Source organism: Echinops telfairi, unplaced genomic scaffold, assembly GCF_000313985.2.
Source record: "Echinops telfairi isolate 266 unplaced genomic scaffold, ASM31398v2 ScPeMD7_53;HRSCAF=182, whole genome shotgun sequence".
Classification (NCBI taxonomy): domain Eukaryota; kingdom Metazoa; phylum Chordata; class Mammalia; order Afrosoricida; family Tenrecidae; genus Echinops; species Echinops telfairi.
In genome coordinates this window covers 11654717-11671275 of record NW_022103951.1, presented here as the reverse complement: position 1 = coordinate 11671275, position 16559 = coordinate 11654717, and positions in this window count along the sequence as shown.

Genomic DNA, 16559 nt, shown 5'->3' with positions numbered 1-16559 from the left:
GCTTCAAGTCCTCCTCTATTTCAGCAAGCAAGTGTGAAGACCTAGTGAACTTTAAAACCTATGATTGTGTAGTGATGCCCGGCTAGATATCTTTTTAAAAAAACAGTTTTATTGTCACATAATCCACATATCATACAATTCAATACTTCAGTCATATCAAGACAAGTTGAATAGAACCTTTTCTTATTTCTTGCACTCATTGTTATTAGCTCCCCATTTCGCCCCAACCTCCTCTGTCATATCCCTAAGGGACCATTAATCCACTCTCTATAGATTTGCCTCTCCTAGACTTCATATACAGGAAAACATGCAAAAAGCAAAAACAAACACTAATAACAACTACAAAGTAAAACAGTGAAAAAAAACCTCAATTGAAAAGGAAGCAGAAAACATTAAAAACTAGAGCAACTTTAAAATGAGTCAAATGGGAGATCAAAGGTGTTGACAGGTATTAAATTTTAACCTAAATACATCTGCAGTAATCCACTTTACAATGCTCTCTGTCTGATAACAAGGCTACTCATATCCCTTGACTCTGACCAGAGGGGATGGATTCACCAGAGGCTTAATCTACGTGTGGACGCTGCACATGGATTTTGGACTTCCACTGTCATCCATAGCCTTCTGCAAAGCAGGGGTTCACAATTAAGCTCTGATACCACTCCCTCCTTCAAATTTGGATTTTTTTTAATTTACTGTCCTTGGATCACACCGGCTGGTGTGCTTCCTCCATGTGGGTTTAGTTGTCCTCTCAGGTAGATGGCTGCTTGTTGGAAGACATGTCTTTAAGATCCCAGATGCTATTCTTTCTGAATGCCAGGCACCATCTAATTTCTTCGCCACATTTTGTTGTAGCACCCATATCTTCAGTGATCTCCTCACGAGGGCATGAATCAAACAGGCCTGCTAAATATTTTATAGGTGCTCATAGATATGTAAATATAGATGCCTACGATAAAAGTCGAGATCACTGGTTAGGCAGAGCAGAAAGACAAGACGGGGAAGGAGTTGGAAGTGCTGAAAGAACATGACTAGGGTGCTGTCCCAGGAGTCTAGTCTGTTGACCAGAGCACTGAAGCCAGCACGGGGCTAAGATATGGAAAAAGAAACTGGAAGGGTCAAAAAACTGGAGGCTTTGTTCAGAGAATGGGAAAGCTATCACTAGAGAGCACCTTGTGGGAACTGAAGGCTTTCCAAGGGAAACTTTGAACGAGGTGAAAAATGTAGGGTGTGGTCACTGATAAGGAATAAAAAGGGAGATGAAGCACCAGCAAGGCATTGTGGACCACATGAGAGTCGTGGGAGTGGAGAAGAAGAGTAAACTGAGGCTCAGAAACCAGACCTACCATGTACGTGGGGCTGTGACCCTGAAGCTAATAGACAACGGAGGCACAGGAAGGTAAAGAGTTGTATGTCGTCGTTAGCTGCTGTTGAGGTGATTTCGGCTCATGGGGACTCCGTGAGCTTAGAGTAGAATTGCTTCATAAAGTTTTCAAGGCTCTGACCTTTCAGACGGAAGCAGATTGCCAGACCTGTCTTCTGAGGCGCTTCTGGATGGGTTCGAATTGCCAACCTTTCAGCTGGTAGTAGAATGCCTAACCCACTGCCCCAACCAGCTGCCTAAAGAGTTGTGTCAAAAGTATTTTTTTAAAAGAAGAAGAAGAAAATGTTCTGGAAAAAAAAAGAGTTGTGTCTAACAAAATAAAATCTATTTCAAAACCAAAGGGAGTCTCCCCCACCTCCACCCCGATGAAAGGTGAAAGAAGAGTGTTGGGGGAAAGCCAGGAAGGGGCTAAGGATGCTGATGTCAACTTCTCGGGAGATGCGCTCAGCCCTCCCTGAGCAGGGCATCCTTAGAGGACACCCAGGACTCCCTAAAGGCCCCAAAGAGGAGAAAGCACATTGTAAAAAGGCTGGCAATGCAAGCAGAGGATTGGTCAATGAAACAAACCATCCAGAGGACCCAGTGGAAAAGATGTTTGTAAAACAGGTTGATCTCGATGATAATAGAGGGTTCCCCGTTTTCCAAAAGTAGATGGTTCCAGGGAAATCGTTTGTAACCCCAAATGGCATGAAGTCATTGGTATGAGGAGAAACCTTTGAGAATTCCATGATCTAAAAACAGCCTACCAAATCGGTTGTTGTCCTTTGGTGCCGTCAACCCATAGCGACGGCATACTGGACAGAACAGAGCAGTGTCCGGTCCTGCACCCTCCTCGCCATTGTTCTCATGCTTGAGCCCATTGTGGCAGCCACCGTGTCAGTCCATCTCATCGAGGGTCTTCCTCTTTGTCCCTGCCCCTCCGCTTGACCAAGCATGATGTCCTTCTCCAGGGACTGGTCCCTCCTGACATGTCCAAAGAAGGTGACATGAAGTCTCACCATCCTTGCCTCCAAGGAGCACTCTGCCTTCTTCCAAGACAGATTTGTGTGTCCTTGTAGCAGTCCATGGTACTTTCAATAGTCTTCTCCAGCACCACCATTCACATGCATCGATTCTTCTGTGGTCTTCCTTAGTCAGTGTTTAACTTTCACTGAATATGAGGCAAGAGAAAATACCAGGGCTTTGGTCAAGCACACCATCATCCTCAATGGAACATCCTTGCTTTTTAACACTTTAAAGAGGTCTTTGGTAGCAGATTTAAACAATGCAATGTGTCCTTTGAACTCTTGACTGTTGTGTTCATGGCCACTGACAGTGGATCCAAGCAAGAGAAAAATCCTTGACAATTCAACCTTTTCTCTATTTATCATAATGTCATCTACCAGTCCAGTTGTAAGGTCCCTTCTTTATAATGAGTCATAATCCATGCTGAACACCGCAGTCCTTGATCTACATCAGCAATTCAGGTCCTCCTCACTTGCAACAAGTAAGGTTGTATCATCTGCATATCACAGATTGTTAATAAGCCTTCCTCACTTCTTTGGCTGCTTCATTCTCTGTGACGTGGTTAAGAGTTGGGCTGTTCAAAGCCACCAGCCACTCCACAGGAGAACGATGGGACTTTCTACTCCCATCAAAGAGTTGCAGTCTCAGGTTGCAGGCCTGATGGCATCAAGGTTACTTCGCGGAGCTGGAGCGTTGGCCACTCAGGCCCTAAGGGCCCGAGGTCCCAATAGGGTGGCCACCTTGCGTGCTGTACGGCAACTAGAGGTGGCATCCCGATGATAGACAAGCAAGCGACAGGGCTGGAGAGGGAGGTTATGGTGGCCACACGCAAAGGGTTGGATCCATACAATATGCTCGCTAGGAAGGCAGCTGCAAGAACCAAAGCAGACCTTAATTTAGTGCCCCCACACACACACACCCCAACAAGGGAATCCTAAGCTGCATGTGTGAAGAGGACAGCAGTGCTGTCACCTGGTTTGAGTGGCACAAAGGTGACGCTCAGCAATGCCCTCACTGCAGAACCCAAGACAAGCTGGTGTCCCACTAGTTAGCCCACGAAGCCCAGCACTGACCACTGGAAACACTTTCTTCTCTTGAACGACTAGCCATTGCATTGGCTCCTTCTCCCACAAAATAAAACAACAAAAAGAGTTACAGTCTCAGAAAGCCACGGAGGGCAGTTCTACCCTGTAATAGAGGATCGCTGTGGTTTTGGAGCCACAAATGCTGAGTGCCTGATTTTCCTTTCATTTTTTTCCTCTTAAAAGCCAAAATCCTCTTTGGATTTCTTTCAGGTAGTGAAAACAGAGCCCAATGCAGGTTCCTTTGGTTAACGAAAATAGATATGAACTTTCAAAAGGCAGGAGATAGCAGTATCAATGCCTGCCACAACCGTAGGCTTTCCTTCCACAGTTCAACACAGGCATTCCCTGCACTATGGAGGAGTTCCACTCTTCAGTCCAACTCTAAATCAATGTTCTATGTAAATCGGAACTGCTAGGTATGGTTCATATCTAATATCAGTTAGTCAAATGTTTCTCTGAGTATATAGTACAGTAACACTAATAACTTTTAAGACCGCTTTACTGGGGGCGCTTACAGCTCCTATAACAATTCATACATCAATTGTATCAAGTATATTTGTGCATATGTTGCCATCATCATTTTCTAAACATTTGCATTCACTTTGAGCCCTTGGTGTCAGCTCCTCTTTTTACCCTTTCTCTCAAGCTTCCACCCTCATGACCCCTTGATAAATTATTATCATTTTCATATCCTATACTGACCACTGTCTCCTTTCCCCCAAGGTTTCTTCCCCTCCTCCTCTCCCCACCATCCCGAAACCCTCCTGGTATCGCTACTCCCATTTCTGTTCCTGAGGGGTTTATCTGACCTGGATTCTGTGTGTCCTGAGCTCTTATCCGTACGTGTGTACATGCTCCAGCCTAGCCTACAGTGAAAGGCAGGACTGGAATCATAATAGTGGGGGGTGAGGAAGCCTCAAGGCACTGGAGGAAAAGTGTGTGTGTTTCATCGGTGCTATACTTTGACCTGATTGATTCATCCTTTCCTTGTGACCCTTCTGTGTGGGTATGTCGCATTGTCTACAGATGGGCTTTAGGTCTCTGCTCCGACCCCTCTCATTCTCAACAACGTTTTTTTTTAATTTGTTTGTTTGTTTGTTTGTTTGGGGTACTCTGATGCCTGTTACCTGATCCCATTGGCACCTCATGATCACACCAGCTGGTGTGCTTCTTCTGTGTGGGCTTGTTGCTTCCCTGCTAGATGACCGCTTGTTTAACTTCAAGCCCTAAGACCCCAGATGCTATATCTTTTGATAGCCAGGCACCACCCACTTTCTTCACCACATTTGCTTGTGCACCCATTTTGTCTTCAGTGATTGTGCTGGGAGGGTGAGCATCACAGGGTGCCAGGCAGTTAGAACAAAGTGTTCTTGAGTTGAGGGAGGACTTGAGCAGAGGCCCAAAGTCCATCCACTTCCTCAATGTATTGCCATATAAATATATGTACATAGGTCAATACGTCTATTTTTATGAAGTAATGTGTTTACATATATAAATATCCATATGTACATCTATCCATAGCTTTGCTCCCTAGATCTTTCCTCTGTTTCCTTTTACCTTCCTCCTGCCCCACGATCATGCTCACCCTTCTTCTGCCTCTTAGTAATTCCTCTCGGCTAGATTGCTGTTGCTCCAACACCCCCAGGATTTCTATGTCCTTCTCATGTTTGATATTAATTCCCTAGTTGTTCCCCTGTATATGGTGTTGTTTGCTCACCACTCCCTTCCCCACTTCCTCCTCCCACTAAGTCCCTCTGTTGCTTTCTCCTCAGGGTTCCTTCCCATGCCTCTCTCTTAATTTTCTGGTCTACAACCGGAGTGCCAGGTGGGTGATTCTACCTGGATGCCATCTTGACTCCGACCTACAATAATAATTTCTAAATCTCTTATTCTAATTTGAAGGAGCCCTGTGTTAGTCTGGATTGGCTAGAGAAACAAATCCAGAGACACTCATATGTGCATAAGAAAGAGCTTTATATAAAAGAGCAATTGTATTTTGAGAAAACATGCCAGCCCAGTCCAGATCAAGTCCATAAAATGATATTAGCCCATATGTCCAGTAACAGTCTATAAAGTCCTCTTCAGACTCACGCAACACATGCAATGATGCCAAATGCAGGAAGATCATAGGCCAGTGGGTGGGTGGAAAGTCTTGTGGATCCAATGGTGGTGGAAACATCTCAGAGCTGGCGTGGATCTCCACATGGCTCTTCCAGCTCCAGAGCTCTGGCTCCATCAGCGTAACTCCATGTGGCTTGTCATCAAGAATGTAAAGTACATAGTGTGGGTCCCACCTCCAGGGAGGAAGACAGGAGTTCCAAGAATCCTCAGGGGAAGACCATGCCCACACCGAAGCCTCATTAGCTATGACCTGATTGACAGGCTAGACTGCACCCCCTCACTCAAGTTGCAGTGGATTATGTAACTGTCACAAGCCCTAATGGCGAAGTGGGTTAGGCATTGGGTTGCTCACCATAAGGTCAACAGTTCAAACCCTCCAACCACTCTGCCAGAGTGCTGCCACAAAGATGACAGTCTCAGAAACCCTAAAGGGGGTAGTTGTTAACCCTGTCCTATAGGGTTGTCATGGGTCGGAATTGACTCAAAGGGAGTGAGGTTTTTAATTATTGTAATTTGAGGAATTCTGGTGGTGTTGTTCGTGGAGCCCTGGTGGCCTAGTGGAATATGCCTTGGTCTGCTGACCACAAGGTCAGTGAGTCGAAACCACCAGCCACTCTGTGGGAGAAAGACGGAGCTTTCTACTCCCGTTAAACAGTTGCCGTCTCAGAAACTCACAGGGGCCGTTCTCCCCTGCCCTATCAGAGTCAGCATCAACCAGATGGTAGTGAGGTCTGGGGGTTTGTTTTTCGTTTGGTGGTGTCATCGGTGATCCCTTGGGCTGTAGTTCAAACCTACCAGCTTCTCAAGGGAGAAAAATGAGGCAGTCTGCTCCCCTAAAAAAACCCTAGGGAACAGCCTACCTTAGAGGGGCCCTGTGGAGTTTGAGTGGACTCGATGGCAGTGGGCTTGGCTTGGTTGTATTGTGATTTGGGTAAACGTTTACAACAATAATGTTTTGATGTGTATTACAAAGCGTGGCCTGTTTATCGGGAACCATTGTACCTCACATTGTTCATGAAATAGGCTCTACAGGGAATGGTTCAAAACCACCGCTTGTATCTAAGTCAGACTGACATTTGTAATTCAAGACCAGCCTGGACTTCCCTTCCTCTTTACAACCAGGGCTCTAATGATGGCGTCATTCTTCTTGTGAGGAACCTAACGCTCAGAGCTGGGAAGTGCCTCATCCAGTTGTACATCCTCAAAACTCACTTCCCTTGAGTCAGTTCGGACTCATCGTGACCCTACAAGACAAAGTAGAACTCCCCCTGTGAGTTTCTGAGACTGTCACTCTTTATGGGAGTAGAAAGCCTCATCTTTCTCCCAAAGAGCAGTTGGTGGTTTCCAACTGCAGCCTTTGCAGCTAGCAGCCAAACAGGTAACCACTACGTCACCAGGGCTTCTCAGTGAATATAAATGACAAAGCCAGGTCTTCACCCCAAAATGTCAGAGTCTCCACACCAGGATATAAGGACTCACCAGTGATAATATTTTCTTCATCTACAAGGCTAACAGATGAAAGAGATTTTTGTAAACATAGGGAGATCGCTATTGTATTACTAGAGAAACCCTGGTATTGTAGTGGTTACACATTGGGCTGCTAATGGCAAGGCCAGCAGTTCAAAACCACCAGCTGCTCTGTGAAAGAAAGACGAGGCTTTCTACCCCTGTAAACAGTTAGTCTCAGAAACATACCGGGGCAGTTCTACTCGGTACTAAAGGGTCACTATGAGTTTGAATCGACTCAATGGCAGTCGGTTTAGGGTTTTTTATTGCATTATTAGAACAGGAATTCAATTTATTTATTTATATAAATCATTTCATTGGGGGCTCGTACAACTCTTATCACAATCCATACATCCATCCATTGTGTCAAGTACATTTGTACATTCGTTGCCATCATTATTCTCAAATCATTTTATTTCTACTTGAGCCCTTGGTATTAGCTCCTCATTTCCTCCCACACTCTCTCTCCCTCATTATTATTATTTTTCCATGTCTTACACTGTCCGATGTGTCCCTTCACCCGCTTTTCTGCTGTCCGCCCCCCAGGGAGGGGGTTATATGTAGATCATTGTGATCCATTCCCCCTTTCTACCCCACCTTCCTCTTACTCCCCCTGGTATCACTACTCTTATTATTGGTCCCGAGGGATTTATCTGTCCTGGATTCCCTGTGTTTCCATCTCTGATCTGTACCAGTGTATATCCTCTTATCTAGCCAGATTTGTAAGGTAGAATTGGGATCATGATAGTGGGGAGGGGGAGGAAGCATCAAAGAACTAGAGAAAAGTTGTATGTTTCATCAGTGCTATACTGCACCCTAACTGGCTCATCTTCTCTCCGAGACCCTTTTGTAAGGGGCTATCCAGTTGCCTACAGATGGGTTTTGGGTCTCCACTCCGCATTCCCCCTCATTCACAATGCTAATGATTTCTTAAAACAAATTTTTTAAAAGAATAGAATAACAAATTGAATACCAGCAAGCAGAGTGGCTTGGTTGCATGGCATAAGGGTGTGCCCTCATTGATCAAGTAGTTATTCATGGCCTGCTGGATATATATATATAAATACACACACAACAGGAGTCCCTGGGTGGTGCAACTGGTTAAACACTCAACCACTGGCCAAGAAGTTGGCAGTTCAAATTTACCCAGAGCTACTTCCAAAGAAAGGCCTGGCAATCTGCTTGTGAAATGACGCAGCTTTGAAAACCCCATGGGGCAGTTCTACTGGTGGCACTTGTGGTCACCATGAATCAGAATCGACCTCCAGACAACTCGCACAACTGTCTACAAAGCATTCTCTGGGGCCCTCCAGAGGAGCCAAGGGAAAAGAAAAGGACAGTCCTCCTTAAGCTGATTACATAGACTTTTTTATAACCTTTTATTTGGATGACTCTTACCTTTCTGAACAGGTATAAAGCTATCTGTCCCCTAGAGCGCTCAACCTTCACTGTGGTTGTAGGTGTTCCCCACAAATGAAGCAAAATGAAGAGGAACAAGGCTGCCCACCCTCATTGCCACCCGACCCCGACCCCTGACGATGCAGGAAAGTCCAACACGCTACTCCTTTGGCCAGCAAGGGAGCTGGAAAGTCCAAAAAGACAGGTAACTAAGTCAACGTTGATCACCCAGGAGCTGGCATTAGAACTCCCTTACTAAGTGCCGCACGTTAGTCCTTACTCACCGCGACCCTGTGTAGAACAGAACAAAACACTGCCCTCGGAATTACTGTTGTGTTTGAGCCCATTGTTGCAGCCACTGCTCCATCTGCCTTTCGGAGGGTCTTCTTTATGTGCTAACCCTCGACATTTCCAAATACGAAGTCTTTCTCTGGGGATTGGTTCCTCCCGATAGCATGTCCAAAGTATAGGAGATGACCTGTCCATGTTCTTGCTTCTTCTGCTCATATTTGGAACAAATATCCTCTCCTGGAGAGTGTCCATCACTTGCCAGTTCTCACTGGCTTAAAAAAATCCTAGAAAGGCACTGGTCCTCGTGGTGAGAGTGGCGGTGCCGGGAGGGTGGAGGGAGGTTGGGGTAGAAAGAGGGAATTGATTACAGGAATCTACATATAAACCCGTCCCTGGGGGATGGACAACAGAAACATGGGTAAAGGGAGATGTCGGACAGTGTAAGACATGCCAAAATAATAACTTATAAATTATCACGGGTTCATGAGGGGGGTGTGGGGAGGGAGGGGGAAAATGAGGAGCTGACACCAAGGGCTCAAGTAGAAAGCAAATGTTTTGAGAATGATGAGGGCAACAAATGTACAAATGTGCTTGACACAATGGATGGATGTAGGGATTGTGATAAGAGTTGTACAAGCCCCCAACAAAAACGATTAAAAAAATAGTTGTATGAGCCCCCAGTAAAATGATTTAAAATTAAAACAAAAAAAATTTTAAGGACACTGGTTGTATTAGTCTAGTTACTTTGGAGAAACAAATCCACAGCAACTCATGTATAAGAGAGAGTTTTATGTAAAGAAAGTGTGCATCACGAAAACATCCCAACCCAATGCTGCCCAAGCCCACAAGTCCAACATTAACCCATTAACCCAACACCAGTCCACCAAGTCCTCCACCTCACAAAACAGAGGCAATGATGCCGACTGCAGGAGGAAAGCTGAGTCAGTGAACGAATAAGCATCTCAGCACTAGCAGGGGTCTCCACACAGCTGCTCCAGCACCCAGGGCTGCATCGGGATAGGTCCATGTGGCTTCTCCTTGGGGATGTCTTGTAGGAAGTCAATCTTGCAAGCTGAAGCAGGGAACTGCTAAGGCAGCTGCACCCTGGTGCGACCATCACAAAGCAAGAGACATGAGAACTAGAAAGGCGAGGCTCACCACCCATTTATCCCTCTGCCTTTCAATTAGCCCCACATGTGATTATCGGCCAGGTTGGCACAATTAACTAACTCACTGGTCCTAAGACAGCTCGTGATTTTCAAAGCTTAGTAGGCACCCAGTCTCTAAAGACAAGTTGGGTCTATTAAAGAAAAGTCTGGACCCAGAATAAAATGTAAATACAAGTCAGGCTGTACAAGTGGACCTCGGGGAAATCAGGGCCCCTCACCTCCTCACACAGGCCACTGGAACTTTCCTTTTGTATTAGGTACTGTTGAGTTAGCCCCCTGCACAACGGAACAAAACACCGTTGGGCCTGCGCCATCCTTTTGAGAGGCTTTAGATTGGACCACTGCCATCCAGAAGGCGTCCATTGGCCTTTGGTCCTAGTCTGTCTTGACAGTCCACTGAGAGCCTGTTCAACCTCACAGCAATGAGCAAGCATGCACTGACAGACGTGCGATGGCTGGGAGGAGGTGCACTGATGTGAGTCAAAGCTGGGTTTCTGCATAGAAGGTGAGATTCAAACATGAATGTTTCTCCAAATGATGGTGGTGGTGGCCGGAGTTGGGGGAGGATGAGGGTTATCTTTGACCAGTCGATGGTTGGAGACTGTGCTTGGGAAATACATCTACTCCCTCTCTGAAGAGCTTCACCGATCCAGTTTCTTGGTTTGTTTGTTTTATATTTTATTATGGGGAAAAATTACACATAGAGAAAAGTAAACTTAGCAATATAAGCAATCTCTAGCTCCAACAGTTATCAACTCATGGCCGGGTTTGATTCATCTATAGCCTTGCCTATTCCCCTCATCTGGTACAAATTTGATGAAAAGTCCAGATATTGTACCATTTCACTGGTAAGTATTTCAGTATGATTCACTAAAAGATAAGAGTTTCTTTTAGGGGAGGAGGAATAAGGAACTGATAGAAATGTTTCTAGAAAAAAATGTTTTGAAAATGATGATGGCTGCAAGATATGTCAAAATAATGATTTGTGAATTGTCAAGGGTTCATGAGGGAGGGGAGAGTGGGGAGAGCGGTTTTCCCCTGATGCCAGGGGAAAGCAAATGTTTTGAGAATGATGAGGGCAATGAATGTACAAATGTGCTTTACATGATTAATGTATGTATGGATTGTGATAAGAGTTGTGTGAGCCCCTAATAAAATGATTAAAAAAAATAAATCTCATTATGGCCTCTCTCCTCAATAAATATACTAAAATATTTTTTAAATGATGATGGTAATATGTCCAAATGTGCTTGACACAATGGATGGATGTATGGATTATCATAAGAGCTGTAAGAGCCCCCAGTAAAATGATTTTTTTAAAAAAGAATTTCTTTTAAACACACACACAATCGACAAATGATTCCTTAACATCATCAGCTATCCAGTGTCCAAGTTTCCAGTTCTTATAAAGAGCCCTGGAGACGCTGTGGGTTAGGCATAGGGCTGCTAATAGAAAGGTGATCGGTTCAAACCCACCAATTGCTCTATGGGACAAAGATGAGGCTCTGTCCTGGAAAACCCTATACATTGTATAATATAACCGGGTCATGGAGAGTGACAATTGATTGGATTCTGTGGGTGGGCTTGGTTTAGGCAATGTGTATAAACATCATACTATCTTTTCCAATTCGTTTGCTTGAATTTTGATTCCAATAAAGGATATGTTGCCATGGATTATGTCTCTTGGGAGGTTTTAAAATCTATTAATCCTCCCTCTCTCTGTTCCTTGCAATTTGAGAAGCAAGGTTGTTTGTCGCCCCTGGTTTCTCACAGCCTGGATTCTGCTAGCTGCATCCCCTGGTGTCCTTTAGCACCTTCCTCAGACCTCTCTATTACCTGTAAATTGGTCGTTGGCACTTGTTAGAGACAGAACAGGGTCTTCTGCCCTGCCTGTCAAGGGAATGAACAAACAAGTCTGTGAGCACTGGATTGATCAACACTTGACATTGAAACGAAGTCCTGGTCAATATTCTGACTCAGAAACTGTACTCGAAGATTATCGGAAAACATGCTGACCCAGAGCCGCGGCCCAAATAAACTTGAAAGAAAAAGTGCATGAAACCCAAATCAGACCAAGTAACTAATTAGAAAGTTGCTTGACCATCTGCAGAGCGGCAACCCCCTCCCCTTTGAAAGTGCCATCTCAACACACAACGTTCCTCTAGTTCCTAAATGCTTCCTCCCACCAACCCCCCCCCCACTATCATGATCCCAAGTCGACCTTACAAATCTGGCTAGACCAGAGGATGTACATTGGTACAGATAGCAACTGGAAACACAGGGAATCCAAGACAGATGATCCCTTCAGGACCAGTGGTGAGAGTGACGATACTGGGAGGGTGGAGGGAAGGTGGGGTAGAAAGGGAGAACCAATTACAAGGATCTACATATAACCTCCTCCCTGGGGGACAGACAACAGAAAAGTGGGTAAAGGGAGATGTCGGATAGTGTAAGATATGACAAAATAATAATGATTTATTATCAAGCGTCCATGAGGGAGGGGGAGCAGGGAGGGAGGGAGAGAGGGGGAAACATGAGGAGCTGACACCAAGGGCTCAAGTAGAAAGCAAATGTTTTGAGAATGATGGTGGCAACAAAGGTACAAATGTGCTTGACACAACGGATGGATGTATGGATTGTGATAAGAGTTGTACAAGCCCCCAATAAAATGATTTTTTTAAAAACCACATGTGTTCCCCTAGACCATGACCCCTCTCAACCTGCCAGGGAGAGCCCGCTCCACCTCTAGAGTGCAGCAAATCTTATCTATGCTTAAGGTGGCCTCATCCCTCATGAAGGCCTCATTTCTTTTGAAATGATCCTGTTTCCATAAAACTGTGGTTTAACTCTTGGCTGCTCCTGTGTGTGTGTTTCTGTGTGTGTGAGTGTTTGTGTGTGCGTGAGTACAAGTTATCTCTGGACCCTTACAAACCACATGGGTCTAGAACTTGCTAGTTACCCCATGGACGGCAACCCGGGCTCTGAACTTCATAGGACTTAAGAGCTTTGTGCCAGTTTTGATTGTGCTTTTGAGGAGGTTCAAACAGAAGAATAATTATGAGGCTGGTGCAAAACCAGGCAGTGTTTGGTCCTGTTGTTGCTTTGCGTTGGAACCAACTCGATGCCCCTAACAATAAAGTGACCAGATTTTAACATTGGTAAAGCGGGACACCATTGACGGGGTGGGGGTGGGGGGTTCTTGATTAAAAATTTGGTCTATATGGAGCAACAAAAATTTTCATAGAACGCAAAAATAGTATTATAACATATTTTTAATTTCAACGTAAGTACAATTTGCAAATATAATACATTTAAAAAAGTATGTATAGTATTATTTTATTCTTTGGCATATTTCTCATTTGAGTGAATTTTTTTAGTAGATTGCTGTCGTTGTTTAAGAGGTCATGAAATTTTTCACAAGAATTTGTTAAATTATATTTCACACATAAAATGGCTTTCAAAGTCTGAACACTTAATTGTGATTTTTCTGATGTCCACACTGTATTTACCATAGAAAAAACACGTTCAGTCACAGCATTAGTTTCTGGTAAGGACAGCGCGTATTCCACAATTTTTAGTGCATTATTGTATGGTTTGTTTCAAAATAATGAAATATTTCTAACCATTTGTTCTCTATTGTGATTTTTGCTGATGCCCAAGATTTAGCCTTTTCCTTATCAATATATTTTTAATAATGATACCTCATTAAAAAGATCATTTTTGGAACTATTACAATATGGGAAATTTTGAGTAATATGATCGAATGATTTTTTCACATCATTCCAATTAACTTCTTGTTTTAATGTAAACCAATGAAAATGTTCAATATCATTGTAACATTGATAATATAATAATCTATGTTATAACATTGATAATATAATAATCTAAATAATCTATGCAGTTACTATAGAACTTTTTAACGTGATTCATGATATGTGCATGATTTATTGCACCATGTTCTTCTAGCTGGTTTATACTATTACGGATAGTTAATGGAAGAAAATTACATTCTAACCGCTCTTGACACTGAAATTTTAAATTATTAACATCATTTGCTACTTTGATTACCGAAATTTTGTCACCTTCAATAAGTTTTATAGCCTTTTGAAAAAGAGCCGCTTGATTGTGTACAAACTCTAGCCAAATGAAGATTCTTTTTAAAAAAACTTTTATAAAATTCTAGGACATTTATCCTGTTACAGAAAGTAGGATTTCAAAGGATTGTATATTTTCAAAATTCTTTCGACAGCTGGCAAAAGAGCTAACCAGAACATTTTACTGTATCCAAATATTTTCTGATATTTGACTTCCGCAGTTTCACAAAATTCTTTAAGCATTTCAACGCGCACAGTGTATATATAGAAATAAGAATATATTTAAATAACAATATTTTCCACATCTACGGGAAACAAATCAGCAGCTGTTTGAATGGCGTTATGTGTGCTGCACAACCAACACCAATAATGTCTTGATTAAGGTTTTTGTTTAATTTATAAAAAATATTATTTGTACCTCTTCTCGCTTTTCCTCCAAAATTTGCGTTCATGTTGTCTGCACAATATGCAATCATTTTGTTTTAAATTGTTTTTTTCCAAAATATTAATAATGGAACCGAAAATTATTTCAGAAATTTCGCCGAGCACAGAAATGAATTCTAAAATTCTAATTTTTATTCCAGTTTCCAAATCAAAAAATCTAATAATGGTTGGAAATAACTTTATATCCTTATGATTAGATGCATCAGAATATATGGATATAAAATTAATTTTTTCTAGATTTTTGTTTAATTCTGAAAATGCATATGGGGAAAGCACATTACACACATTGCCTCGGATTTTGTTCTAGCACAGGTAAATTTTTTGTTGAATAACTTTTTGACAACTTGTGATGTACAGTCCATAGATCTGAAGGAATGATTGTGATTAATAGCATGAAAAGACATAAGTCCCTCTGCTAATGCTAATTTCTTTTCTTCGTCTCCATAAGTTGTTTTCCGAAAAAAAATCCTGTATTTTGGAGGAAGATGCAGCAGTATTTAAATATCGTTTATGTTTCTGTGTCTCCAAGTGCTTTAAAATATCATTCTTCCCACCGTGAGAAACAGAAAATTCACCATTACATTTCTCACATTTTACCATGTAACCGCTTTTGTTTTCTGTTTTTTAATAAAAGGAAATTCACTTCTTAGATCATCATTGAATTTGCATCCTCTTTTCTTACTCATTATGTTAAAAATCTAAAAAAACTAATTTAAAATTATATTACAAATTATTATATACCTATTGCTTAAAAACACAGCAAGTTGGTACATAATTACATGAACACATTTTATTGTTAGTTTATAAATTAAATTAATTTGATTGTTATAAAGTAACTATATATTTTAAATTATTTTAATTTTAATCCTATATTTCTTTCTAAATGATAACAATACTAACTTGTATTATTTTTTTCTCTGAATTTGCCATAATGTAAGTCATAAGTGTCACTTTCAAGGCCGGCGCTAGATTTTTTCCCGCCACTATAAAATATAAAGAATACGAGTACTGTCTGCTAAATTCAAGAAAATTTATGTATTTATGAAATAAATAAATTACTTAACTAAATTATCTGAATAGCTGATTTGTTGACATCACTTGTTTAACTAGCACTAGCACGCAGTACGATGTGTATCGTCTGAGAGACAGTTACAAAATGTTTTCGTTGTTGCCAATGCCAAAAAATGCCATTGTTCATTAAGTCCAAACAATGGTGGTCGAATTCTAACAACTGATCAACAATGCAAACTTTGATAAGCAGTTCTCGATAATCAGTTCTCAATAATTATTTGTTATTATTAAAGTTTAACGTTATAAAATTAACAAAAATAATATAAATCTCATATCCTGGCGAAACAGCCATATGGCAGCCGAAAACCGTTTACAGTATTCCCTTCCTGCTCTCCCGCCGTCCCCTAGCTTGTGTTGCATTCTTTCCAAAAATCGGGACTTTTTAATAATGCCACGGGACGCAAGACAAATTGTTAAAAATCGGGACGTCTGGTCACCTTAACAACCATAACAACGCTATATCCATTTTCACGGAGGCCGCACCCACCCTGAGCTGAGCAGGGCCGGAGCGCCTTAGTAACAGTCACGAAGTGTTGACATTTAATGTTCTGAATCATAGCGGCCCTGTGTACTACAGAACAGAAAATCTCATACCCTATTCACAATCTTTGTTAGGTTTGTGCCCATTTAATATGTCTTCTTAGTGCGGTAGTGTCTGATCTTAGCATAAAACGAGAAACTAACCAAAGTAGGGCTGTGGCAAAGAACCGACATTCATAAACCTAGGTCAGGCTCAGAATGACACCGGGAAGAAAAAGAGCGAGCCTGCTGCTAATCAGCGCTGGAATTGTAACACCATTTAAGCGAGGCCTTTGAGATATGGAATGATGCCACTGATGTGGATCGGGATGCCTGTCACGGTTTTAGCCAAATTACCAAGACCGGATTAATTCCAGAAATTCTAAGCTTCTTTCTGCACCTGCTTGACCGACGGAAGCATCAGGGTTAAAGCTTCCCAAAACTTCAGTGAAGGGCAAACGGGTCTCCCCCT